This window comes from Bacillus rossius, chromosome 7, assembly GCF_032445375.1.
Source record: "Bacillus rossius redtenbacheri isolate Brsri chromosome 7, Brsri_v3, whole genome shotgun sequence".
NCBI lineage: Eukaryota > Metazoa > Arthropoda > Insecta > Phasmatodea > Bacillidae > Bacillus > Bacillus rossius.
The window spans coordinates 31,286,974-31,314,621 of record NC_086335.1 but is presented as its reverse complement, the minus strand read 5'-3'; the positions used below and the strand labels follow the sequence as shown (position 1 = coordinate 31,314,621).

At 34.9% G+C, this 27,648-nt stretch overlaps 1 protein-coding gene across 2 annotated transcripts in view; it reads left to right on the top strand.

Annotated features, from left to right (window-relative positions):
* The first annotated feature begins 568 nt into the window (after nucleotides 1-568).
* The window catches only part of LOC134533785 (ankyrin-3-like), a 66,475-nt gene continuing 39,395 nt past the window's right edge, over nucleotides 569-27,648 (top strand). For both annotated transcript variants that reach the window (XM_063371441.1, XM_063371440.1), the window contains exon 1: nucleotides 569-713. The gene's annotated coding sequence lies outside the window, so the exon portion shown is untranslated. The remainder of the gene's footprint in view (nucleotides 714-27,648) is intronic.

The window sequence follows — 27,648 nt, the reverse complement described above, 5'->3', positions numbered from 1 at the left end:
ATGGTTCTGTTTTTTTCTTCTTATTATTTTGTTTTTTAAACTGTGTTTTTATACGAGAGCGGAAATAGCATGAAACATTCGGTATGGATACATGAAAACACACAAGGGCCTTGCGTTGAACCTTCATCTTCATTTATCCGCCATCTAATGTTATGGCTGCAGCTCAGATCTCCTGGTTGTCCTATGCAGGACGAGAAGACTGCGCGCCAGTCCTCGGGATAGAATGTACTGCGCTAGAAGCGCCAGCGAGCGTCTCACTAACACAGATACATGCATGACTAGGCGGGAACCTTACTGCTTTTTTTTTTCGTTTCACTTTCGAACTCGCGGTTTTGCGGTGTCTGCTTGTCGGGAGGAATGTGCCTTTGGGACCGACTGCGCCTTGAACGGGGGAAGGGAGGGGGGAAAGTAAGGGAATTGCGTCATCACCGTGCCACGTGGCAGGCACGCGGACCTCCACGTCTGGTGACTCAAACTCAAGCCGCCGGCAGCAGGGAACGGCCATTGAGTCAGCCTACAAGGCATGATGATGGAAGAAGAGGGGGAAAGGGGGCCCCGGATGGAGTAGGGAAAGGGAAGAGGGAAGGAGAATGACAATCGATAGCGCGACTTGTCGCGGCTTCTCCTGAGGCGCGCTTCAGTGCGAGCGGCTGTCGCGCCGCGGGGATTTGTCGCGAGCGAGCCGTCGGCGAGGTTCGAGGATCGTCCTGAAGGTGAGTGATGACGTGGGCCCCGCGCAACCGCAGCGCGCCTCGCTCTTAGTCTGCAGGACAGAGCGAGTGGCGCACACTTAGGCCAAACTGATAACTGCCCGGCTTGTTGGCATTAGAAATATTACTGATGTGTAACATCTTAGCTTTCGGTATTAACGGCATTCTGCAAGAGTAATTTCTTGAATGGAACGGAAATGTGTAACCACGATGATGCTATCTGTCCAAAGTTCACAAAGCCAAAGGGAAACTTTGTAGTTTCAACTGTTTCATGAATTTTAACCAAATCCGTGGTTTGGCAATTTTTTTCGCTTTTATCGAAGCCGTTTCATTACATAGCGTTAAAATTTCGCTCTGCAAATCGAATGAGTCGGCAGCGAATTCTAGCGGCGTTTGCGGAGACTACGTGTGATTCGCGTCCAGTGTTGTAGTTGAAAACACAATTTGCGTTTATTTATCACGCTCGGCATTATTTTAAAGAAATTTAGTTAAATTTTGGGTCCGAGGCCCGAGTTTCTAATTATAATTGTATTTGCAAAGTGAGAACACATTGATTTGCTCGTTACCGAGGTTAGTTGTTACAGCGACTACTGTAAGACTCGCTCACATTTTTTAAACTTTCTGCTATTTGATGGGTTTTTTTCTAATATATTAAAATATTGTCTATGGACAATATAATAACATTTGTAGTCATTCTAAAAAAGTTTCAGTGTTAAATACTAATTGATATATCACATGAAAAACTATTGATAGCAGTCTATCACTATTAATAACAAGGCATTCTATTAAATTACTTGATATGCTTATAATGTTATAGTGTCAAATTATATAAAAATGGCTGGCAAAAATTGTTGAACCAAGATGGTGTGTTTCCTTAACGTCGCGAAAAGATTTCGATACCAGTTTTGCGTCAAAACATTGCCCCATCGGCTGTGTTTTGTGACAGGTTGTGTTTCCAACGGGTCCATAGTTACTGTCGGCACACGAACACACGAATCAGCAATATTGTTCCGGCAGTGATTTCTCTAGTGGCCACCAACACTTTACTGCAATCTCAAAAGCATCCGTATAATTTTTTTTTTTTTTTGCGAAAAATACATGCCCCTAGAAATATGTATTTTTTTTGCCCTAACTTTGAACGCCTTCATTTGCCTTCATAACTGTCATGAAACGTGTTCCATGGAGGATAGTTTTGGCACGTTGCTTGGGGTTTTTAAATTTCGTATCATGAAATTCCTCAGTTCGATTGCAGTACATATTGTTATTTCATTATCAGTATATTAAAAACTCGTATTGAGTTCAAATACAAAATGACACCAAGAGTCGATGTCTTTTGAGGAGTACCGTCTGTGAAAGAACGCACGTGCCATTGTTTACGCCGATTGATTTTGTCCGTTCTGTTCGCATGATGGCACCACGCGTAGAAGAAACTGATTTGTCTGCATCATCATTAGTCTATTGTTCGACTTGGGGGAAACGGCTGCTGCGCAAAATGGGTTCTTTCAACGACAATGCATGTGTCGTGGCCTCAACCTGGCATCGAAGACTTGAGACAAACACATCTCCCCTGATTTTAAACACATTTACTTATTTAATTTGGAATATCGGCAGTAATAAAAGGTGAATCGCCTATACATTTATGTATACTTAAAATTATTTAATTTTATGGCCAGTAGGTACACAAATCTACTTTGAACCATATTTTCAATACTTCTCACAATATAATATTTAATGTTTACACTTTTTCGGCAATGTAGGTACGTATAAATTATTTTCTAATGCTTGAAATCGTATTACAGTTGATACAACAAAAACACTTTTACAACCTTAAGCACTAAAATACTGAATTAGATTTTTCCAAAAGAACTGTTGCACACAGATGTAACACTTTCATAATAAAACTTTTTGATGCTGACTCAAACTACGGTGTTGGCATCAGAGACAAAGTTGGGTCCATACTGGTATTTAACTCTATAGTAAACGTATATCATGACATAATGGTTTTTTTTTATCGCTGGCTGGTTATCGCTTTTCTGCGTAGTCTTTGTGTGGTTTCCTGACTGATAGCACAAGTCTTCCCTTTCGCCTTTCAACAATTTAGCTTGAAGTATGTATTTCTCATTTGACCTAAATGACACTCACGAAATAAGTCTATTTAACATTACTGCTCACAATTTTAAACTAAATACATGTTTGATTAGTATACCTCTCGTTAAGCTAGCTGCTAATACAAGAAAACATTTCCATGTTAGGTACATATTTGAGTTTTACAAAGGTGTATTGTTCATATTTCTCTTTCTCTTCACTTAAGTCAATTTATTTTCGCTTTATGCAATCTAAATCAAGACATTAGGCTTGTCGACGGTGTCGCCTGAGCTCACCACAGTGTCATTTTTTTATTTTTATAAATGGAACAGAAACATTCATGTAAAATTACAGATATGTTTACATTAGCATATTTACTTGAAAACTGTATCGCTACAAAATAATGTTTACAGTAATACTGGCTTCGGATTCCCTCCCGGGCATTTATGCTTTGTTTTTTCCCAGTACCTCTAATAGTTAAAGTGATTTGTAAAACGTTCCCTAAATAGCTTTCCTGTATTCACTTACCGCATTAATAATCATAATGAAACAAAAAGTCAAATTATTTAGTATTCGAATATCTTTTCCATGATTTAAAATTATTTTGGTTGAATAAAACATCAATTAAAATATAAAATTATGGCCCAATTTTCATAATAAATACTCAGTATTATCTCAAAAGACATATTTAAAATATGCATAAATAACCATAGCCATGTGTTGTACAAAGTTATAATTTATTTCTTGTAGTATTACAAAATATTTCTTGGAAACTAGTTTCCAAAGGAATCATTTGTAAAAGTAGAGAAACATTTTTTCCTGTGTACCAGACGTAGAGTTAGGTTGCTGTGCAGTAACCGCCTTGTGGTCCCAACACTTATGTGATTGATTGCCAACAGAAATGTCAAAAGCACGTGTCTCGGAGTTTCGAATCTCGCAGCGAAACGTGACCGCGCTCTGCATCAAGTTACAATTGACAGCCTCAAAATTACATCTCTGAAGACGAGAACATTTAGCAGCATTAACGTAAGGCCGGGGTTATATGCTACGCAAGGGACGCAACAACGCAACACGCTACCAACGCAAGTAAATAATGGTCGTTTATGAAGCACGAAAGTCGCAAGACGTCACCAACCCTACAAACCCCACAACTTGAATTTGTAAAACAGCAGAAACAAATTTCTTCCACTAGGCTTGTTTTTGATGATTCCGATTTATCATGAAAATAAATTAAATTGTTAATAATTAGATTTAAAAAGGTTATTTTCTTTGACTGTGAGAAAGTTAAGCAAGTGAAAACGTGATGTACATAATAACATCTACATCGTTGCCTTCTATACACATAACGTCCGCGTCTTTAAAGGTTTTCGGAACACTCCACTTCAAATATGGAAGTAGAAAACGCAAGAAGTAAAGCAAGAATTTGAAAGTTGGATGGTTGATGGCGTAGTTTTCTCGAAGTGCATAGGGAATTTTTGAGATCTGAGAACGTAATATTTAGACTGTGTTACTAGTAAGTCCAAATACTAATGACATAGAATGACATAGCCCCTTGCACATAAGTTAGTTTGCACTCCAACCCGTACTGCGCCGCGGATGTAGGTTTGAATACCCGGAGGAAAGCCAAGCTATATACAGTGGGTAGGATTCTGACTTAAAAGGGGGGCGGGGGCGGATGTACGACTTTGCGGTGTACTAAAAGACCCCCACTTTTTTTTTCTTTTGTTCTTTCCATAAGAAAGCATTGATTGTATATCATGACCACAATGACAGGAAGAAAAAAAAATTCTGTCGTTGCCTAAGAACGGTCCGATTTGTTTGGCTTCGCTTTTACTCCTACATGCTTTATCCAGACTCTTCAAAAACATGACGGTATCAGTCGTAGTAATATAGTCTGTCTCAAATTTGACGGTTCTCGAAAGTAGTAATGTACAGTGGACGACACAGGAATTTCTTTCAGGAAGGGGTAATTTTTAAAAATTAGGCAAAAAATAAAACTATTATTTGTGTTTTCAAAACACGTCAATAACAGAGGGTTTGGTCAGTTATATTATGAATCTCAACATGAGTTACTTCCTGTGTAGTTTCCACGTAACTTAGAAACACACAACTCCAATTACACAACTTAGAAACGTCTAAACTTAGAAACGTCTTAACTTAGAAAATCATAACATAGTAACACACAGCTTATAACTGTCATCACTTAGAAAAACATAACTTTAAAACACACAACACCGAACGTATATCTGTCATATCTTGAAAACCTACAACGCCGAATCACATAACATAAAAACGTCAGAACTAAGAAAAACGCAACTTAGAACAGGCATAACTTAGACAATTATTTATTGTGTGTTTCTAAGTTACGTGTTTCTAAGTTGTGTGTTTCTTGTGCCAGGTGTCAGGTGTTGTAACCCTGCATTACTAAAAATAATATACCTCCTTTACAGAAATCTTAACAAAATTTTAATAGCTTCTGGGGAGAGGGGACTTATCTCCCCCACCCCTCCTGCTTGTGTCCGCCACTGAATCACGCATCCTTCTGTCACTCTGGTTCCGTCAACAGTTGTCTGTAAGCGACTTCACGTGGTTGTAAGTGTGCGTAAACAAACGTTGTGTGCTGCGTTGCGAGTGGCAGTTGGGAAATGGGGGAGCGCATTGGTGCTACTTTGAAAACTGTCAGTTTGAGGCAAGTTACGCAACACGGAGCAGCGATCGCGGTAGTACGTGGCATCAGTTGACGTTCGCAAATTTCCGCCAGTGACTGTTGATAGCGAGGCAAACAGTAGCAAGCCTGAAATAAGCACGAAACATCAAAAAAAAAAAAGTTGTTCCAAGGTCCCTTTTCTTCTGTTCGTTCAATGCGGAGAAACAGAAGGCGATAAGCTGGGTGAGTGGCCTCGTTGTAGGGAAGCGCAGCCTTTGTTCTAGCGGTTCTCTGTGACGTCACGACGTCGCACACACGCAGCTGAGACCTCGGCGCAGCCTTTGAGCGTTAGTCACCGGCGTAGGCATGACAAAACCACTTTTTCTCTCCCTCTCTCTTTTCTCTCTATTTCTTACTATTTCTCTCGCTCTCATTTCTCACTATTGCTTTTATCTCTCTATCTTTATCTCACTCTTTCCTCTCTCAATTTTCCTGTCTCTATTTTCCTCTCTCTTTCTCTTTTTCTCTCTCACTCCCCCTATCCCCCATTCGCCGTCTAGGACACACGGAATTTAAGAGGAGCGTGGAGAACAAGTTAAAAGCTGCAGCCTACAAAATACTCGATTTTTTTTATCGCTAGAAGTCTTCGTAGGTACTTTTTTTTCCTCTCCCGTGAACTATTTGTTATTACACCAACCAGTGACGAACGTGCTATAGTCTGCTTCGTGTAACTTGTATCAAGTTTGAAAGTTATCAAAAGTTGTACCTTTGGTGCCCATTTCACAACTCTCACTTGAAAAGAAACTCTGTTATTTCTTGCTTACGAACACTGACAACCACATCAGTGGTTTACAAACATAGAACAACAGTGACAGAAATATACGTAAACTAAACTGTTGGCACTGCTTTCGAGAAGTGTCAAATTTGAGACAAGTCACATGTCATAGACCATACCATAGTAATCCGTTTCTCTGAAAATTAATTACTGCTGTGAGAGTCTGTTGTGAGCGTGTCTCCTTCAAATAATTAGTAAACGTGGCGAATAAATACTGGCATTTATTTCTAAGCTTAGCTTCTATGCAACCCAAGTCAATGAAACCAACAAGCAGAGACCCGGGGAATTCGTACGAGAACAATCAATGTCCCTGGAACACTTTATTTTTGTACATACATACAACAACCAACACAGATACGTATACATGAATTTATTTTCGGTGTGGGGATTCGGAAAAAAATAGCGCGGCTAACTCAGTACACGTGATATAAATGAAACTGGTTTGGCATTTCAAACTTCGACTCCTAAGTATATTGTAAGGGGTAAAACGGCAAAGAGAGAAAGAGAGAGAAAGCGTGAACGCAGTCAATTTTCTAAATAAACATGATTTAACAAAATTATTACTTGTTTCAAAATAACTGCTTAGGATATCAATAATTATTGGTTATTCAATAATGATTAATTAATATAAATAATTATCATTCCACGCACAGGATTTGTTTAAGTTTTTTTTTTAAAACTAGAATATTCTTATTTGGACTTTACATATTTACACGCTCGTGGGCTCGTAATTATAATAAAGTGTGTGATTTAGTTGATCAAATAATTCGTGACAAATAATTACCCTGTCAACCTAAAGCGTGTAAAGCAATGTACCAGCAAACAATTTTAGTTCCCAACTAAAACAGTACGCGGTTTAACAATACTGATTTACACAAGTAATTAAAATAATGCGTACTTGAAAGAACACCATTTTCTTGTGAATATGGCCCACAATAAGCTCAAACCACGTTGTTTTTTCCTCTGCCCAAAGATTCTCTTACTAGGTGCCAGCAAGTCCGATAGCGTCATGCGCAAACGGGTATCTACGGCCGCGACCCGCCTATCCTTGCAGCATGGCAACTTTGCATTAAAATTCTGCCTTTAAATTTTACTCCCATTGCGCCCAAAGAAATTTCACTTCTAGAAAATTTCAAATTTGAACAATCATGTACAAAAAAATTTAAAATTACTCTTGGCACTAAAAAATTGACAATGTTCGCCTACAGTTGTATAGCAGCCGTAGGCGACGCGCTTCTCACACATTTGGAATTGCAGGAGTTGAACAGTTCGCCTTGCATCACCCAAAATAACATAATGCATTCACCGATGTTTTGCAAACATTTTGCCCAACTTCGGGGTTGGGAATATATCATCCTAGGTTCGTCACTGAATCAACATAATAAGTATAAACTAAAGAATGATTCGGAAATGGCTTGTGATGAGGAACTGTTCCAAACATTGGAAGTAATTTTGGACGACCATGTTGAAAATTCATCGAAATGGCTGAAACCAGAACACGAACCAATGTCTCCCAACTTTTTTACTGTTCAGATTCGTTCGGTCATGTTCTTATTTTCGGGAACATTCCGTGCTTATCGAAGCTAGTAATGAATATCTGTAATAGAACGAAGGAATCAAATACAACCTAATTCTCAGGAGAAGAGCAGCAATTTGTGGGAGAAATGGCAGTGGTTGACGGACGATACCTATACATTGTCAAGTCATATCTTTATTATTAAATGAACTTGTGATTTTACAGGTCTCAACTACAAATACCCAAACATATGTAAAGGCTGAGTCTGATTTGGACCGACAGACTTTAGCTGCAGGTTTATCATAATTTGAAGGGAAAAAAACTGTAGGACTAACGGTCTACAGTGCTTCCCAAATATGGTATACATCTCTGAAGTTGGGCTAAACAAAATATTTATTGTAAATAATAAAGTATTTAAGATAGAACACTGTGCGTCGGGATTATGTTTAATTGAAGTTCTAGTACTATCGTGAATTTTGTAGTTGTTGAAGAATTATTTCATTGAAATAATTGGGTGTAGTAAACACATTACAAAAATTTGCGGAAAACAAAGTCGTTACTTCCAATTATTTCAATGAAATAATTTTGCTAGGCCACAAAATTCTCTGTGGTTGTAGAACTTCGTTCATTTAAACATAATTCAGACTCTCGGTAGTCTATCTTAAATACATTCTTTATTATTTACAGTACATATATTGTTCAGCTCCAGCTTTGATTAGGGAAGCACTTTAGACCGTAAGTCGTATAAATGTTTTGTTTTCAACTTATTTTGTTGCCAGAAGTTAGTCGGTCGAATTCAGACTCGACCCGTGTATTCCAGAATGCCGCAAGTAAGCTATCTGAGCAGGTAAAAGCTCTGCTATTATAGGACCATGATGCTACTTGTTGCTCTCGATCCCGAGATATGATTAAACTACGTCACACGTGACCTCATTTCGCCGTGCTGCGCCACTGGGTCCAGTGACGCTAACGTTCGAGAAGGCCAACTTTCATCTCAAGGCCGGCAGACGTTGAGAGCAGAAAACACCAGGCGCACACGTGATTCATCATATTTCGTGAAATTAAAAGACGTCATTCCCTGGTAGTTTAGGTTAATGCCGCAGATTAAAACATGCAACTCGTGATTTATTAGGCCGAAAACGTAACAAATGTTTTTTTTTTCTGATGTTGAAATTTAGTGTTTCTTATCCTGTAATTTGTTATTTATTGTTATTCGGTACATTCATTTGTCTAGTTAAAAATCACGGATGCATGTCGTCCAAGCCCCAGCACAACTCATTGTAGCTCGCAAGTCGTCGTGACACCGGCATGGCGCCGGAAGTAGCATAGAACTATAAGTTAACACCGTCATATTGTAACAGGGACACCTAATAGTTATTTTTATCTCTCTTTGTTGCCATTTTCGTTCTTTCAAGGGTACCGTGGAGGATTGTTTGCATTTTATTAAGCACTTCTGGTAGATTATGTTAAGGAGTAGTGATCTACTAACGTATTGTTCAAGATAGTATAAATTCATCACGGAAAAAAGAGCCTAAATTTATATTCAGTTTAGATGTAGCAAGTATGTTAGAAAAATAAACATTATTGAGAATAAGTTAAAAGAGGTTTCTGAGCAGTAATTATATATAATTTGATATTTCTAATCAAAGTTAGAAATTACTTGCAATTAATTTTGGAATGTGAGCAGAGTTTTTATTTCATTCACAATCTCTCAAGTATTAGTGTGAATAAAAATAAGTTTCCAAAGCTTTATATTTTTTTTCGAAAGCTAATTACCTGCTTTATCATTAAGCAAAGTCAGGGGTGTGTCTGTGTTAGTGAGGAGAAATGATAAGTGCGACGTTGGCTGGTGTTTCTAGCGCGGTATCTCCTCTAAGCGCATTATTCTGAACTGGCACGCAGACTTCTCGTCGTTCATGGGGCAACTATGAAATTTCAGCAGTAAGCATACATTATATGGTGGGAGAAACAAAGATAAAGGTGTAATGCAAGGCACTTTGGTGCTTTCAAGAATCTTCATCGGACGTTTTATATCTAAAAAAAATGATGATGGAACACGCGTTTAAGCCCTTTTCACTTTCCTAATAACACAGTTCAAAAATTAAATACGAAAACAGAACTAATCTTCCGCCCTCAGCTCATTTTTAAACGCTTTTCGTGAACAGACACCACTCGGATATTTTGAGTAGTTTTCGGATTGCATGGTTTCATCTGAAACTCTGCACACTCTATGCGTGCCCAGGTAAGGCGGACCCTTGAGTGTTACGGATCGCTAAAAGTATCCATCATCGGTCGGAAAGTTGAAAGAAATCACCTTGATAACGTTTCAAGGAAAAATGGGGGCAAAGGTTAATACGTAGTAATTACCTACTAGTAGAATAAATATTTTTCAGTAAATTTTCTTGCTCGCTTCTAGAAAGTTTTTGCAGAGTGTCAAAATGGGAATTTTACTGCAATATTTCACCAAATGTTCTTCATTGGTTACTTTCTAGCAAGGGCTCTCGAATGGGTCGTATGGAACTCACTGCACGATGTCTTATTCGCACTGCTTTTTTCATTTTTTTAATCAATTCTGAGATGAAATTCTCGCATTGTACATTTGTTTGCACGAATAATTAGTGAAAGTGTTTCTCAAATCGCTCCGGTGGTTTGGGGAACAGTGAAGTAACGATTTGGGAAACTCAAATCTAAAACCTCACCAAGTCGGCGTATTTTTCTAACCTCTGACAGCTGTTCTGTCAAACTTTTGGGCGTACGCTACATCACTATTTCAGTTAATTTACTAGACTTGCCGTCCCAGTCCATTGTGACTGTATAAAAATTTGACATTTTTCGAAAGCAGCATCGGTGGGGGGGTACCCATTACTCTGCTGTCGCATAATTTTGTTTACGAACTTTGACAACCAAATGAAGTTGCTTACATACACTGTTGACAGAACAGAAGTGGCAGAAGAAAACGTGGACCATTCGTCAGGGGCTAAAGCAGGGAAGGGGGGGTGAGGGTTACGTCCCATCCTCCCCCGGGAATTCTAAAACATCTGTCATTCCCTCCACAAAAGGAAAGTGTCTGAAAGCAAACAGCGGGCAAAGTGGTTCTATTCCCCCTCCCCCAAAAGTAAATTTCTGCGTACGGTCCTGCCATCGGTATTACTTTTGAGAACTGTAAAACTTCCGACAAGTTACATGACACAGCGTATATTCACGAAGGTATACGTGCATGTTGTATGTGTGCGTTTATGCAAGTTTGTATGCATGTATGTGTGTACGTTAATGAATGTCGAACACAAGTATTCTGGTGGTAATTGTGGGAAAGTATATCGTTTTGAAACATGTACGTTTATTTTCAGATACGAACGGAATAGCTTTGCTTTATTCATCTACAGTTTACAACCCTGCTGACTGCGGTAGATTATACGAAAATTAATAATAACTTGAAAAAAATAATTTTCCTTTCACATTCTAAAATTATTATTTTTATGTTTGGATAAACTCTCGAATAAGATATTGTATCTTATCTACCTCTTTGAAACCTGTTGTGTTCTCTTTGTTCCAGGCACTGTTTTTGTACTTGGCTTAACCTTACATTGCACGCGTACATAAAATGTCCACTATACAGTAGAAGTAAGACTTAAGGAGCGGTTGTGCGCAAACTTTGTTGAGCTAATAATTGTAATGATAATGAGAACTGCCCTACTATCACCCAAAAGTGCAATGAATTTTGTTGTGGCTTGGTGACTTATATAAGTATTATTTGTATTCAATTTTGACGGTGAAATAGTTGAGCTTTTATGACTTTCGTAGTCGCACGCGTAAATAAGTAAATTACTTCCACTCGATGCATTTAATTTGCATGTTCTACTTACTAGACGTCCAATCAGTGATACACATTTTATTATATAGGTTTTTTTTTCCATTTTTGATGCTTTAGACATAATATCTCGGTTTTGATTAAGAATTCCAACTTGCAATTATAGAATTGGTGACACTTTTAAAACCATTTACAACTATAGAATTTGTAAAGAAAAATTATAACTCTTTTTGAATAATCTAGAAACATTCATTGGTAAAAAAAATTGGTTGTCTGTAAAGTCGGTTTACGGACGATAGTTTTACGTGACAACGTCATAACAAAACATTGATGAAATGATTGCATAATTTTATGAATAAAATTTAATCATTTTTATTGAATTATCACTATTTTGTATGGATACAAAGAAGGAGTGAAATGAAATCTACAATTTAATTGATAAATTTACTTTTATTTGCACTCATTAATTCAAATATCTTTATTACTTTAACGAAGAGATTATTTTAACTATAACTTTCATACATGTTTGCTATTTAACTTCTTCCAATCTGTGTTATTCTGTTAAGGATAGGACGATGATAGGAAAAGTAGGAAACGAATGGGAGTGTTACAAGTTTAATGTGCCTCGAAAAAGTCAAATCGATGGTTGTTCCAATTGAGTGAAAGAGAGATAGTTGCGGCACAAGTGTATAATGAGCGTAACGGGACAATGTGCGTAATGGGACACTTTTTCGTGCATGCAGCCGGCGTTCATCGATTTATTAGACGTTGTCACGTCAAAAACTTAAGCAATAAGTTATCTAAAACTTTTATAATCTACATATTTAATTTGTATACTCCATTTTAGTTTCTGTTTAAATTTTTTTTTAAAAAACCAAAGTAACCAATTATAACCAATTAGTTAATATGAACTTTATCAATCTTTAATTATATGTGCGTTGTATCGTTTCGTGTTTTGTCGTAAAGTTATTGATATGTATCAGTGTATGTCTTGTGTTAATGTGTTTTGGTTGTTATTCTATGTGATTTTATGGTTACTATTTTATGTATGTGTCATAATTCATTTATAAGTGTTGTAAGGCACGAAAAACTGAATTTCAATTTAATCCGACAGTAATATAAAAATACTTAAATTTCAGCAGAGTTTATTTTTGAATGACTGCAAGTCTGTGCAAAGCCCCCCAGCATTCCATGTACGAGCCTATGTCTCCCCTAGAGCGCCTGTGCTGCTTGCCCTGTGCCAACAAACTACACTACACAAAAATATTTCCCTCGCATTTCAGCATCTTAAAAACATTTTGTAGACTTTAAATAATTTAATATGGACATCAAAAATCTTAATATCTGAGTTTTTTGTGTTTTGTCACCCTAAAAATGAAAACATTACAGAAGAAAACCCGTGAATATTTGCGTTGGATTTGCACCCATTAAATAATGATCTACAATTACTTCAAGTACTCCAGTGTGCAAAAATGTAAATTCTATAAAGCTAGTTTCATTACGATTTTACGAGTAAGGCCGTTTTCCTCATTCCGTATAATGTACATATAAGAAATTTTGGCAGAATTCTCTTTCGTTATTGGAAAATTACCAATGTATTTTTTTTTGACGTGACAACGTCTAATAAATCGATAAACGCCGGCTGCATGCACGAAAAAGTGTCCCTTTACGCACATTGTCCCGTTACTTTGTGTCCCGTTACGCTCATTGTACGCTTGCGCCGCATCTATCTCTCTTCTACTCGATTGGAACAACCATCGATTTGACTTTTTCGAGGCACATTAAACTTGAAACACTCCCATTCGGTTCCTACTTTTTCTATCATCGTCCTATCCTTAACAGAATAACACAGATTGGAAGAAGTTAAATAGCAAACATGTATGAAAGTTATAGTTAAAATAATCTCTTCGTTAAAGTAATAAACATATTTGAATTAATGAGTGCAAATAAAAGTAAATTTATCAATTAAATTATAGATTTCATTTCACTCCATCTTTGTATCCATACAAAATAGTGATAATTCAATAAAACTGATTAAATTTTATTCATATAAGTATGCAATCATTTCATCAATGTTTTGTTATGACGTTGTCACGTAAAACAATCGTCCGTAAACCGACTTTACAGACAACCAATTTTTGGACGTGACAACATCTAATAAATCGATGAACGCCGGCTGCATGCACGAAAAAGTGTCCCATAACGCACATTGTCACACTACGGATGTCCCACTACGGATGTGTCCTGTTATGCTCATTGTACGCATGCGTGGCATCTCTCTTCGTGCTCATTGTACGCATGCGTGGAATCTCTCTTCCATTCGATTGGAACAACCATCGATTTAACTTTTCAATCATATTTTCGTCGTTTGAATTATTAATATTATGTAATTTACGATCGTCCACCGATTTTCAGCACAATTGGTACGGCTATTTAAGGCCGGGCTTCAACCAAATTCACTCCGGCCGCGGTATAGGCATTTACATGCAAAACAAATTCCCGCGCGATTTCTACAATTTTTGTGAAAACGGCGTCAAACAAAAGCTATGTTGTAGATTTTGAAGACCTTAACAGCGCTATATCTTTAAAAGTTTTAATTTTTTATTTCAAGATGGTGATATTATGTGATATAATATTCAAAGTATCATATTTTTCAGGCTATTCATTTAATCGCTTAAACGGCTGTACTGGAACCTTGACTGAGTTGAATTCTTTAAAAAAGTCAGCGGGACTGATACTCTATCTTTAAAAACATAGTCACAGGATGATTATTTGTAATGGAAACATTGAGGCCGCGAGGCCCAGCACGTGGTTGTGGGCGAGGGGTGCCAGGGGGGAAGAGGATGACGCGCTAGGTGGCGGAGACAGGCTGCCGTGTTGCCAGCTCCTTGGAAGGTCACCCACCCCTCGCGACTGTGAGCCAGGGAGACGAACACGGGCTAGTCATCTGTCACGCCTTGCGCGCGAGGTACTGACATTTCTGACAGTTCTGCATTTACAACTTCACTGGTTAGTGTTTAACTCTTTACAGGACAGAAAATAAAAACAAAAACTGATAGCATGATGGTCATGTATTAAAAACAGTATAAATTGTTCTCGCGCAGTTCGTCTTCACAAATTAAATTTGTTCATTATTTTAAATAGCTTTTTCTGTGGTCGTTTTTTCGTATATAATTTAGGAGGATTTTATGTCACACTGTTATGCACACCGGCGCTTCATCGAAACAATCCTGTCTAAACCAAATGTTTATTAAAATTTTTAACTTCACATTTATTGTGACACAGATCTCAAATTCCTATCTGAATATCTACACATACTTGATCAATTTTTATTTTAATAACGAGTTTAAAAAATAACATAGAATAGCTTTTGCTATCTTTAGGTTTAGGCTTCTCCTGAAAATGCAAATGTTTCTGAAGACGCACAAACTATTACATTATGAAGGTTTGCTTCAAACTTTGATATTATTGGTAGACCTGAGTAGATAAAAAAATATAGCGACACTCACATTCTGTCAATTAGAACTTTTTGTAATAAATTTTTTTTATGGCGTTGAGGCCCGTGGTTAGTTGCGCCCTCGGCTACCTTGCATGAGGGGAAGGGATGGGGAAAGGTGTTTGGCGCCAGCGTCTCACCGAGGTCACTCATTCTCTCTTTTTTAGTATTAGTGTGACGCTCGACTACGTATGACTTATTCAATGAAATTTATCAAGTCTTGGTACGCAGTGTGCGATTATCGGCAGCACAAAATGTCTCAAGAAACGGCCACAATTATCAAAGCGAAAGAAATCCGCAAAAAAAGAAAATGCTTCTGGCACGTAGGCCTACTGCTAAAAATAAAAAGTATGTACATGTGTTATATATATATTATATATACACGGATATGAGACATTTATATTTGACATACTGTAAAACTTTTAAAATATTATTGAAAACAGAATACTGGAAATTAATTTTTAACATTTGTAAGAGTTGTTAAATATATTTGCTCTAAAACCATTTCAAACGAATTTAACGTTTCATTTTATGCGTAAAAATAAGCCTATAGTTTGAAAATGTATTAATGATACATTACACATTTGTTCTAGTGACAATGTTAGTCGTAAAATTGCGGATGCATGCGGGGCAATTTTGATTTTTATATGCAGCTATAAATACCATTTTTATTAGGATGCAATTTTGTCTATAATTTTTTTGTAATCTTTACTGTCAATTTTACGAGCTGGCACTTATTTTCAGCGACAATAGATTATAAAACAGAAACTGAGAAAACAATCCCGAAATATTTCTGTAAAATATGCTTTATGTTATTCATTTTTTAAATTTTACCATGAATAAATTATTTTATACGTCTATGTAAAACAAACATTTTATTAAAAATTTTAATTTAATGTAAAAATCAATTTACGTTAAAAGTAGTAATAATTTAGAATTTCTGAGTTTCGGTGACGCCTTTGCCCACTCACCGATGGATTGCCATTGTGATTATACACACGTCTTATATTTACTATAATGTGACTGAAAAACGTTATATAATTAACGTTTATTTTTATTTAATAGTAATGAATAGTATTAAAAATGTATATTATTGTCATGTTATAATTGCATGTCTGACATCTAACAGGTGCACAAGTTAGTATATTTAGGAGTATTATTTCTGTGACAAAACAACTTATGTAATTAATGTTGATTACATCGAATCACTGCAAGTCACTTTTGGAGAAAGAACTAATATCGTGAAACGAACAAAAATGCTAGCTGATTGTGAGCTATGGCACAAAATGAGACGTGTGCGGTTAAAAGTCAGTAATTTCGGCGTTGTTTGTCGCCGGAAAGAATCTATGTCCTGTTCAAATCATGTTAAACAGTTACCTACTTTACATGCCCCCGTTTTCGACACTGGCAATGGAGTATGGTGGTCGCAATGAGCATATTGCCATTCAGAGGTTTCAAGCACAAACCGGATTAGTTGTACAGAAGTGTGGTTTATTTTTGGATCTCTAATACGGATATTTCAGTGCTAGCCCTGACGGACTTGACCAAGGGCTCCAAGAAACTGCAATAAGAAAAAGAAAGTTTTTTCCACGTGTCAATGAAACGGAAGTTTAATTATTAAACGTTCACACCTTTATTTTTATGAGCTGCAAGGGACTTTAAACATACATAGCGCGAATACTGTTACTTCATGGTAATGTCTGTTGTTCGTCAGAATTTACAAGTAGAAAGAGTAGAAAGAGATGAGCTCATGCGGGAAACAGAAATGTTGCCGAAACTGACTAGATTTTATCGTAGGTGTTTTCTGCCTGAGATAGTGGTGCCAAATCAAAGCATAGACAGAGCCATTAGAGAACCAGGCTACATTTTGGAAGCTGAAAGAAGCTTGGCAGAGAAACAGCAATCAAGACGTCAAAAACTGACCCGGAAAAAGCAAGGGATAAATGAATGTAAATATAATTGAAGTAAGATATTTTTGTTCTTTGAAACTCTAGACGATTGCTATAAAATGTTCTGTTGTGTTCAAATTTGTTCTAACATCGAAAACATTAAGTTAAACGAAAGAAAACAATTTTTTTGGAAGTAACTGTACATGAGTTTTTATAAGGTTATAATTTTATCTGAAGTTTATATTTTAATTCTGTGGAGACATACCTTTTAAAATATTGTTTACAATGAATTCCGAAGAACTGATTATAGTTGTTTATTTTGATTATAGTTATTTATTTGTTTTGTATGTTGTAGTAATATACGTGTCTTTTGGTCTCTATGCTGATATAAACTGTGTTTCTACTATCAGTTATAGCCTATGGTTTTTCTTCTCATTTTTCTATTTTGTATGATATATTATACTGAATGAGTAAATGTCACTATTATTTTGAATTCTTTGTAAAATATGAAATATAAAACATGATTTTCAAACCTAATGTATTTTCTTTAACTGTGGTTCACATTTCGCAACAACTTAAGAAGTGGTCATTCTACGTAATAACTATTTGTAGTATCGGTAAATGTAATAATTAATACACGGTTACCATTAGTTGTAGGTACAATCATTAGCATTAAACATTATGGCAGAGGGAACATACATTTTTTAAAGAAAAGTTAATCTAATATTGTGTTAATCCTGATTTAGACACATTTTTCACAATACCAATCTTTTGAGCATTGTCATAGCCACATCCTCTGATAAGATCCTTCATAAAGATTAACTCATATCGCTGAATTTACTGATCAATAAAGAAAAATATTTGTAAAATTTACAGCTTTGAAACGTATGGAACCGTATTTATGTTTCAAAAATACATAAAACATTTCTTGTAATTATTTTGACACATTCTCAGCTGATATTAATTGCCTGAAAATAATTTTTGAAAATCAACGCAAACAACTTTAATTATTATGTAATACTTTAGCTGTGAAGTTATATGTGGATGAAAATTATACAAATTCTGGCAGGTTTCATTAATGTTTTATTATTATGAGGTTTTTTTTCTTGCAGCAATTGAATATTAAAAACGTAAATCGGTTTCAGGTAAAAATGCCCTACACTTAACTGAAATTAATGATAAAAACATATAAATACGTTAATGTGTAGTTCTTACTAACTTATAACAAACTTCTTTATCTTGGAGAGATCTCAGTTTCGCAAAAAAACTTCGTTTTCAAAGTATAGTTATATTTCAATGATACATACAAACACACACATACATATATATGTATATATATATACATATGTATATATATGTATATATATAATTATTTTTCATGCATTAAGCACAATTTTACTCTACTGAAAATCTCTGTGTGTATTAATAAATGCTGATTTATCATTATTTGCTTGGTAATGGGAAACTAGAAGGAAATATATATTTTTTAATGAGGTTTGGATGGCCACTTCTAGAAAATTGAGAAAATGACAAAGTAAATACGAACCTTCGTACACACGTACTGATTTCACGTTACTTCTATGTAGGGACTCGGAAATTTCGTGAATTAATCTGGAATCAGGATAGAATTAAATGTTTTAAATGTGCTCAACCCATGTTTGCTTTTCCTTTGGCTGATTTCTTATCCTAGTTGATCAGCACTACCTGATTTACTTTTTTTTCTTCTCCTAGTTGGGCATCGCAGAGGGGTAGCTAATAACTATCGCCCAAAAATGAACTCAGTGGAACAGTATAAATGTTTTCATACTAGCTTGCGACAAAATGAATGCGCGAAATTTACCTATCTCTATTTATAGGCCTATACAGACTGATAATACTGGCTGTGATTCGATTCGCCAGTAGTATAGGAATGTATGTCCGGGCACAGGCGCCAGGCGCTGGTGTCGGTGCCGGGTCAGTGACCGACCGACCTCTGACGTCACGGCGGCCATCTTGGACTAAAAAATTCCTTAAAATTTCTCAGAAATGACTCAAAATGACTCAAAATGTCCCATTTTCCAGGGAAAAATTCCCGTCTCGAGGGAAAATTTACCGTTTTTAGATCTTAAAAATACCAGCGGGTAGAAATATCCATATTGAGGCTTAAGCATCCATGTATACAGCTTCCGATAAGCCTCTGACGTCATAATTTAATATGTCATCATGTAATATGACGTTACAGTTGCAATTTCCGTTACGGCAGCCATCTTGAAAATCATTATTTATTATCCTATTTTAATGAAAAAATTAAAAAATTAATAAAAAAGCTATTTATGAAAAAATTTAATTTTTTTCATTAAAATCGGATAATACATAATGATTTTTAAGATGGCTGCCGTAACGGAAATTGCAACGATGACGTCTTATTACATGATGACATATTCAATGATGACGTCAGAGGCTTATCGGAAGCTGTAGACATGGATGCTTAAGCCTCAATATGGATATTTCTAGCCGCTGGTATTTTTAAGGTCTAAAAACGGTAAATTTTCCCTCAAGACGGGAATTTTTTTCCCTGAAAAACGGGAAATTTTTACAAATTTTGAGTCATTTTTGAGGAATGTTTAGTCATTTTGAGGAACTTTTGAGTCCAAGATGGCCGCCGTGACGTCAGAGGTCGGTCTGTCATTGATCTGGCACCGTCACCAGCGCCGGCGTCTGTGCCCGGACATACATTCCTATACTTCTTTCGCCTCTTTTTACTTTTCCGTCCCTGTTTCAGGTAAGAGGTTTAACAGATTTGGTAACCAACCTTGTTTTGTCTAATCTGGTATTTGTCAGTCTGCATTTATTGTAGGTCTTGTCCGCACTGGCCTGTAGATCATAAAAGACCAACTATAAAAATTTCCATGTTTACATATTATATAGTTCGTTAGGAACGCTGCATCTGCAAAGTTGTTGACAGCTCGTCAAGCATAACTTTACCGTCGTTACAGCCAATATATGACTGAAACACTGTTGATTCTTATACTGGAAAGCTTAGACAGTACTCTGTAATTTTTTTTCAATCAAACTGAAATATTCATGCACACAAAATTACAGATATTTGTAAATATGTACATTTGCACGAAAGCAAATCGCTGCAAATGTGGGATTGTATTATTGCCCGGGCATTTATTCTTTGGGTTGTCCCAGTACCTGAATTAGTTACAGTTATTTATAAACATTTCCCTGTATAACTTTCCACGACTAAATGCGCACGCACAAAAGCACAATAAACAATTATGAAGTCCAATTGCTAAATATTATTACATTTTCCAAGGGTTAAAAATGTACCCTTGTACAAAAAAGTCGTAATATAATATTATATTGCAATATTCGTAAGCGCGACAGTAAATATCCAGCTTTGTTTAGAAAAACGCAAATCATAAATTCAAAAATAACCATAACAATGTTTTGTAGAAATTTACTATATTTTCTCTAGTAATATTACGAAATATTTCTTGGCAACCGATTTCTAAAGGAATTTTGTGAAAATGTCCAAAAACATTTTTTTTTCTGTGTAAGGAATACTATATTTAATTATAATAAATTATTTTTATACTACTAATTAACAGATTACTTCAGTTTACAAGTTTGCAAGCTAAGAACACATATCCATGAACGATACGGAGTACTTGATTTACCTATTGTACTTGCACTTGGCAATTCTTTTATAAACTTAAGTTTTAATACATACTTGTATTAGGTCCTCATTTTTTACATTTCGTTACATTGCCAATGTGTAGCAAGTATATGTATGTATGTACATCGTATTTTATTTCTTACGAAATATTTGTGTCTTGAAATAAATAAATATATTTCAAGAAACGCATCTCGACTACTGTTAAATTTTTTAATAAATGACAAATTGTTTAATGTTATGAAAATAGTCCTGCCCTATAACTCGTATATATATATATATATATATATATATATATATATATATATATATATAGAATCATGTTTATATATAAACATAATTCAAACCTTTGGTCACAAGTGTAATATTCGCATACATTATGTGGATAAGTTAAAATATTTTTAATTAAAAAAAATAGGTTTGTTCATAAAATGAAATGTGTGTGTAGGAAAACCCGCCAGAGTGACGGGGCTTATGTTATGGGACTTGTAAGTGCATGTCATCCTTGAACGTGACATGCAATAGATTTCAGTTTAACTGACCATTGGTTGTAGGATTATAATTTAAAAAAAACGTTATCAATGTCGTATTATCAGAATTCATCTCCAAAAAAATCCTGCTCTATATGATGCCTAATGAAGATTCCGGCTGTCCCGGGCACCGGGCTTCTAGTGCTGAAGCTCTGCTGAGTGGGTGTGCCTCGCCTAACCGTCCGCCCCTAGCTAGGCACGCGGCTGTTCTCCTCAGTTGGACACAGAGCTGGCAACACCGGATGAACACCTGATCCCGCCGGCGCCCCCCTTCCACCCTTCTGCTCACTCGCTGCCACGGTCTTATCTCTGTCTGCGATCTCTCGCTCTCAGCTCCACCCCAGAGCTATCTGGTGACCGTGATTCACAACCGCGACCTTGAAGCTTGCCCTTAAAAGTAATGCTAAATATTCAAATACGTTTTAAAACTTCCACAACACAAAACAATATTTATATATATGATATCTGAAACAATTATTACCAATATGGCCTCGTGGCCGTGCGGTTAGCATCGCTGACTACCCTTTCAAAGGTTGACGGTTCGAGTCCCGGCCGTGGCAATATTAATTTTTGTACTTGTAAAAATCAATACGGCACGCGCGACACTTCAAAAGTAATAAATATATTTGAATTAATGAATGCAAATAAAAGTAAATTTATTAATTAAATGGTAGATTTTATTTCACTCCTTTGTATCCATACAAAATAGTGTTAATTCAATAAAAAATTTTCAATTTTATTCATAAAAGTATGCAGAGGTAGATTGTATCATACAAAAGATAGAAAAATTTAAAAAAAATTCTTCCTCAAAGAAAATAATAATTTTAATGCCTAAATGGTTTGGTTGCAAAAACCTATTACGGCTCAGTCTCAGGCCGAATATGATATTTCATTTTCTTCTGGATCAATCATTTCATCAATGGTTTGTTATGACGTCACGTTAAACTATCTTCCGTAAACCGACTTTACAGACAACCAATTTTTTTTTTAATTTGATTGAATTTGTACTTTACCAAAAGCTTTATAATATCACTCCAGTCATTTTATTATTTTAGTTTTAGTAATCATTTTCATGCAAAGTTAAAGTTTTTTTTACGCCAAGTAAGTACATATAACTTCTAACGTACGCACATAATTACAAAACCCATTTTTTAATAGGGGGCTATTACTAGCCCCCAAGCCCCTCTCCCTGGTACTAGGGCTCTGAATAAGTACATGGCCCAGGGGACAAAGACTAGGCACTGCATTATCTATGCTTCACTTTAATGTTAATCAAAACTCATATTCCTTAGAATATACTCGAATGAAACCTATGTTCGAAGAAGCACATACTCAGGGCTCGGGGGGCTATAATGATTAAAATATAATTCGAACCCCAAACCCATCCTGCCTTGCCACGTTAAAAAAAAATAAAAAAAAAACTGTCACTGACATGATTCTTCCTCTGAATTCATCGTATCCTCAGGATTAGACTAACTTAGGAATGCTAGGTTAAAAAAAAAACTGCACACCGTAGCAATAACCTGTTAAATTCGTAAAAGTAAAATTAAACTTAAGCTAATAATAATGTGAATCTATTCAGCAAGATATTTCAGCTGTCCAGATCTGGTTTTCAAGTTAATCGTCTCTGAATTACGATAGCATTTATTGTATAACATTTAGTAAAAAAACTAATTCAATTAATTAGAATTATCACATAGTAAGGAATGACATTAGACGTGGTGTCCACTTTTAACACCTTCGAGTTATATTGGATGTCAAGTTTTTATTTTTCACCAACATGTAGGTAGTTTCCCATAATACAACTCTTCCGCGCTTCTGCAAACACGACTTTCCTCAGCAGCGTGCGTCACGGAGTCTCTCCGAGAACACACACGACTGGATCGCAGCGATACCAGAGCCAGCTGCTCGACAGTAACCTTAAAAACCAAGCGTACCACTAAGTCGTCTACGCCGTGGTTCGTTCGCGCTTGAATGAACGCTTTTTGAAAGCCCTGCTCGATACATTTTATTTATATTTTTTTTTTTTTGCATGATTTACACGATCCCAATATTCTTACCAGGAAATTTAAAACTTGCAAAATCAAGATTGTGTGTGGATTCTACTAGTCTATTTATGCTACGTGAGGTGTTTTTGACTTTATTAAGCCTATGATGAAAAAAAGGGGGCTCGTGTACTTATGTACGCACGTTAGAAGTATACTTACTGGGAGTAATAAAAAAACTTAATGAAATGTTACATTCAAATAATTAATAGAAATAAAATAATAAAAGGATTGGAGCGATATGACCAACACGGTTGGTAAAGTATAAATGGAATAAAAATAAAAATTAATAAATACACAGTATTAAATATTAACATAATCACATGTATAAAATTAATTATATATTTTAGTAAAATAATCAAGATAAATTTTAATTAATAATATAAATTAATAAATATTCTGAATATTTATTGTATTTTTTATTTGAAAAAAAGTAATATAATAATTTACCATGCAAAGGAATTATACATGCGGGAACGTAACCTCACTTATATAAAAACACTTGAAAAAGTTTATAAACTCAATATCTATTACTTATATTCACAATAAATATATATTTTTATTATGTGGTACAATATTCAATATTAATCACTCACTAAACTATATAATTAAAAAGCGCATATATAATTTTTATTGTGACTTTTTTTCATCCTGTCAATTTTTGTTGTATGCTGCGTGCGACCCGTAAAAATTCATTCTCATAATTTTTTCATAACGCGCCTAAAGATGTATAACCTAATTTTACTTATGTAAATACACTTGAAAAAGTTTATAACCACAATTTCTATCACTAATATTCATAAATAAATTTAATGATATGGACCAGTATTCACTATCAATCACTAAAGTATAAGATTTAAAAATCAATAATATATATTTATTCGTATTTAACTTTTTGAAGTTGTACTCCTTTAGACGCGTTATAAATAAATGGGTGCGTGTACTTATATGTACGCGCGTGAGAAGTTATACTACTTTGGCATAATTAAAAAATAGGTTTTAATTGCATGCAAATAATTAATTACAATAAAATAAAAAAGGGCTGGAAAAAGATAGTCAACAATGTCAATAAAGTTCAGTTTAAATTTGAAAAATTAAATAAATAAAATTTAGAGAATAATAAATATTTATGATTATTTAATATTTTAAAAGAAAATAAATAATTTTAATAATAAATTCAAAAAATTAATTTAACTTTATTAATTTTTAACATATTTCTTATTTTCTTATTTTAATATTCACTTTTCGGTTTATCAAAAAGTTTTTATTAAATTTGCTAATTAATATTTATTATTTATTAAATTTAATAATAATATTAAAAATTAATATTTTAATTTGATGTTTGATTTTAATTTTTATCACAATTTTTTATTAAATGTTTTATTAAATTTATTTTTTATTTTGTAAATAAAAAATAACCAATAATAAATATTAAACATTAATAATTTAATAATATTTAGTATTAATTATATGAAATAATATTTTAATTTATATCAATAAATAATACATACGGATAGTTAACTTCATTTATATTGGAGCACTTTAAAAAGTATATAAGCACAATTTTTTTTACTAATATTTACGAATAGTAAATAATATTAATCAAAATATTCAATTTAAATCACTACTGAATATAATTTATTAGCACATATATAATTCGCACTTGTATGAAACTAATACACGTGTTGTGAATGTAGAAACTAGAAACATGTGGATAAATATTATAAATATGAAAACAGTGATCAGAAGTAACGAGCGTGCCAACATGCGCGACTAATAGAGGTTCTATTTCTATTTTGTTGGTAGCTTTTTTTTCGAGACTTAATGAGCGGTTTAGCGGGCAGCTTCAACCTGTTAATTTTGTGTTACAGTGATGCGCGCGCATCTTAAATTTCACTCTCATAATTTTTTCAAAACGCGCCTAAAGAAGTATAACTTCAAAAAATTATGATAATTTTTACGATGCACGCTCACCATGCAACGAAATTTCCAAAGGCTGAAAAAAGACTACATACAATGCCTTTAATGCCTCGCATGCTAAAATTAATATTTCCATGAGTAATGTACATCCGTAACGAAATAAGTACCAATCACGTTGCTGCTATCTGTGGGGGATGGAGTGAAACAAAGTACACAAAGACAAAGGGAAAAGTTATAACATTAACTGTTTAATGAATTTTAACAATAGAGAAAGTATTTTAATAAAAATACTTAGGTTTAGTACTTTTTCTAGTCTTTTTCCATGTCATCGGAGCCGTTTCACTATATAGTTTAAAATATCAGTCTGCAAATGGAATAATTCAATAGTCGACGTAGCTGCTCCGGCAGAAAATTCTAGCGGCGGGTGCGGAAACTACGATTGATTCACGTCCAGAAATGTAGCTGAAAACACAATTTGCGCATATTTATCACGCTCGGAATTATTTTAAAGAATTCTACATTAAATTTCTTGTCTTAGGCCCGAGTTTCGTATTATAATTATTGCATTTGCAACATGAGAACGAGGTTCGATGCTACGTATCACTGGCGATAACTAAAAGACCCGCTCGCATTTTTTTTAGATAAAAGATAAGAAACCTGACTGATTGAACTGATAAAAATTTAGGCTTTATCTTTCCCTAGTTTATACAATAAAATGTTGCAATGCATACAACTTAGCTACCCAACCTGCAAACCAAACAATACAGCGAGGTCAGGCAGTTAGCCAATGCTACCAACGTCACACCTAAAGTACACTGAGCCAGATTGCATAACAGTTTGTCCAAAGTCTCTCTGTTAGCAGTGCAATCATGCCGGTGTTGTAGCAACATCGTGGGTGCACGGATCGTAGAAGAGGTCTACGAATGGCTAAGTACGAAAGAGTAAACTTACTTTAAAACCTGAAGATGCCTGTAAAACCTAAGTCCTGCAATTAGGAAGCTTAAATATCAGACGAAGATTATGCGAGTGGAAAGAACCAATGGCGTGGATAACGCATTATTGCCAATCTCAAAACTATTTTAAGCAACCTAATAAAAACTCTGCCTGTAATTAAAAATATTTTTAACTGTAACACTGCCTAGTCGGCAACGAACTTGAGAGAGTGAATGCTAATGTCTTATTTATAGGGGCATGTATTTTTCGTGAAACATTTCGAGACTATCTGAGAGTTAAAACACTGTAGCCTAAAATTTTAAAATATTAATTTAAGATTTTTTTTCTGCATACTTTCAATTATATTACAATCAAAATTAGTCATTTAATTCCCAATTACGAACCAATATTCTACTTCATAGCTAATCAATTTGAAGAACAAAGTATACAATCAGGTATTTATGCAGAGAGAGTTATAAATTTAATAAGACCTAACATCTTCAAGTCCAGCTAATAGTATTATCTATATGTTGGTGAAAAATAAAAACTTGGCATCCAATATAACTCGAAGGTGTTAAAGGTGGACACCACGTTTAATGTTACTTACTATGTGATAATTCTAATTAATTGAATTAGTTTTTTTTACTAAATGTTATACAATAAATGCTATCGTAATTCAGAGACGATTAACTTGAAAACCAGATCTGGACAGCTGAAATATCTTGCTGAATAGATTCACAAATATATTTTCCATTTTTTCATCAGCATCTTTTCTAGATAAATACTGATTACCGATGTAATATAATTTATTAAATATTAAAGAGTAGTTGAGATATACTACTACTTTACGGAACACCTAATACCATGAAATTGCATTTGCAAATTTGAATGCAAAGCGTCTATTTGTAGGATAATTAAAACATATATATATATATATATATATATATATATATATATATATATATATATATATACATACACATAATACTGTGTGTGTTAAAGACGATATTCCTGATTGAAAACTTTGTGGTTTTACAGAAATAATACTTTTAGATATAAAACACATGTATATAAATATTTTTTCGTCAAAAAATGCTAAAATACTACAGAACAAAGGTTTCTGACTATAATTTAACCGTCAATAATACTTCAAAAAATATATACCGATAAATGGTTTAACACACAACCACTGACTGATGCACACTTAATTAAAATATTTTTGTACAAAAGCAAATTTTTTTTAATGTTTTAAATGGTTGTTTGAGCTTTATTTATAACATGTTGGAATGATAAAGCTACAGTTACTAAAAACTAAAACGCTAAAAAACTACAAACAAATATTTTTGCAAAACTCCGTTCCCCCGGAGAAACCCCCGGAATGGCCACCGCACGGGGAGCCCAAGAAAAGAAACGGGCTCCCCATTTGGAAGCCACCTGGAAGTTTTTTTTCTGTTCCACCCACCGTTTCTTTGGTATCCTGACTTGTTACAAGGGATTGCATTCCTACCAGAGAAAATGCCACCATTTTGTCTGGGATATCCGCCTTGGAGGAGCCGGGGCGCGAACCCGGGTC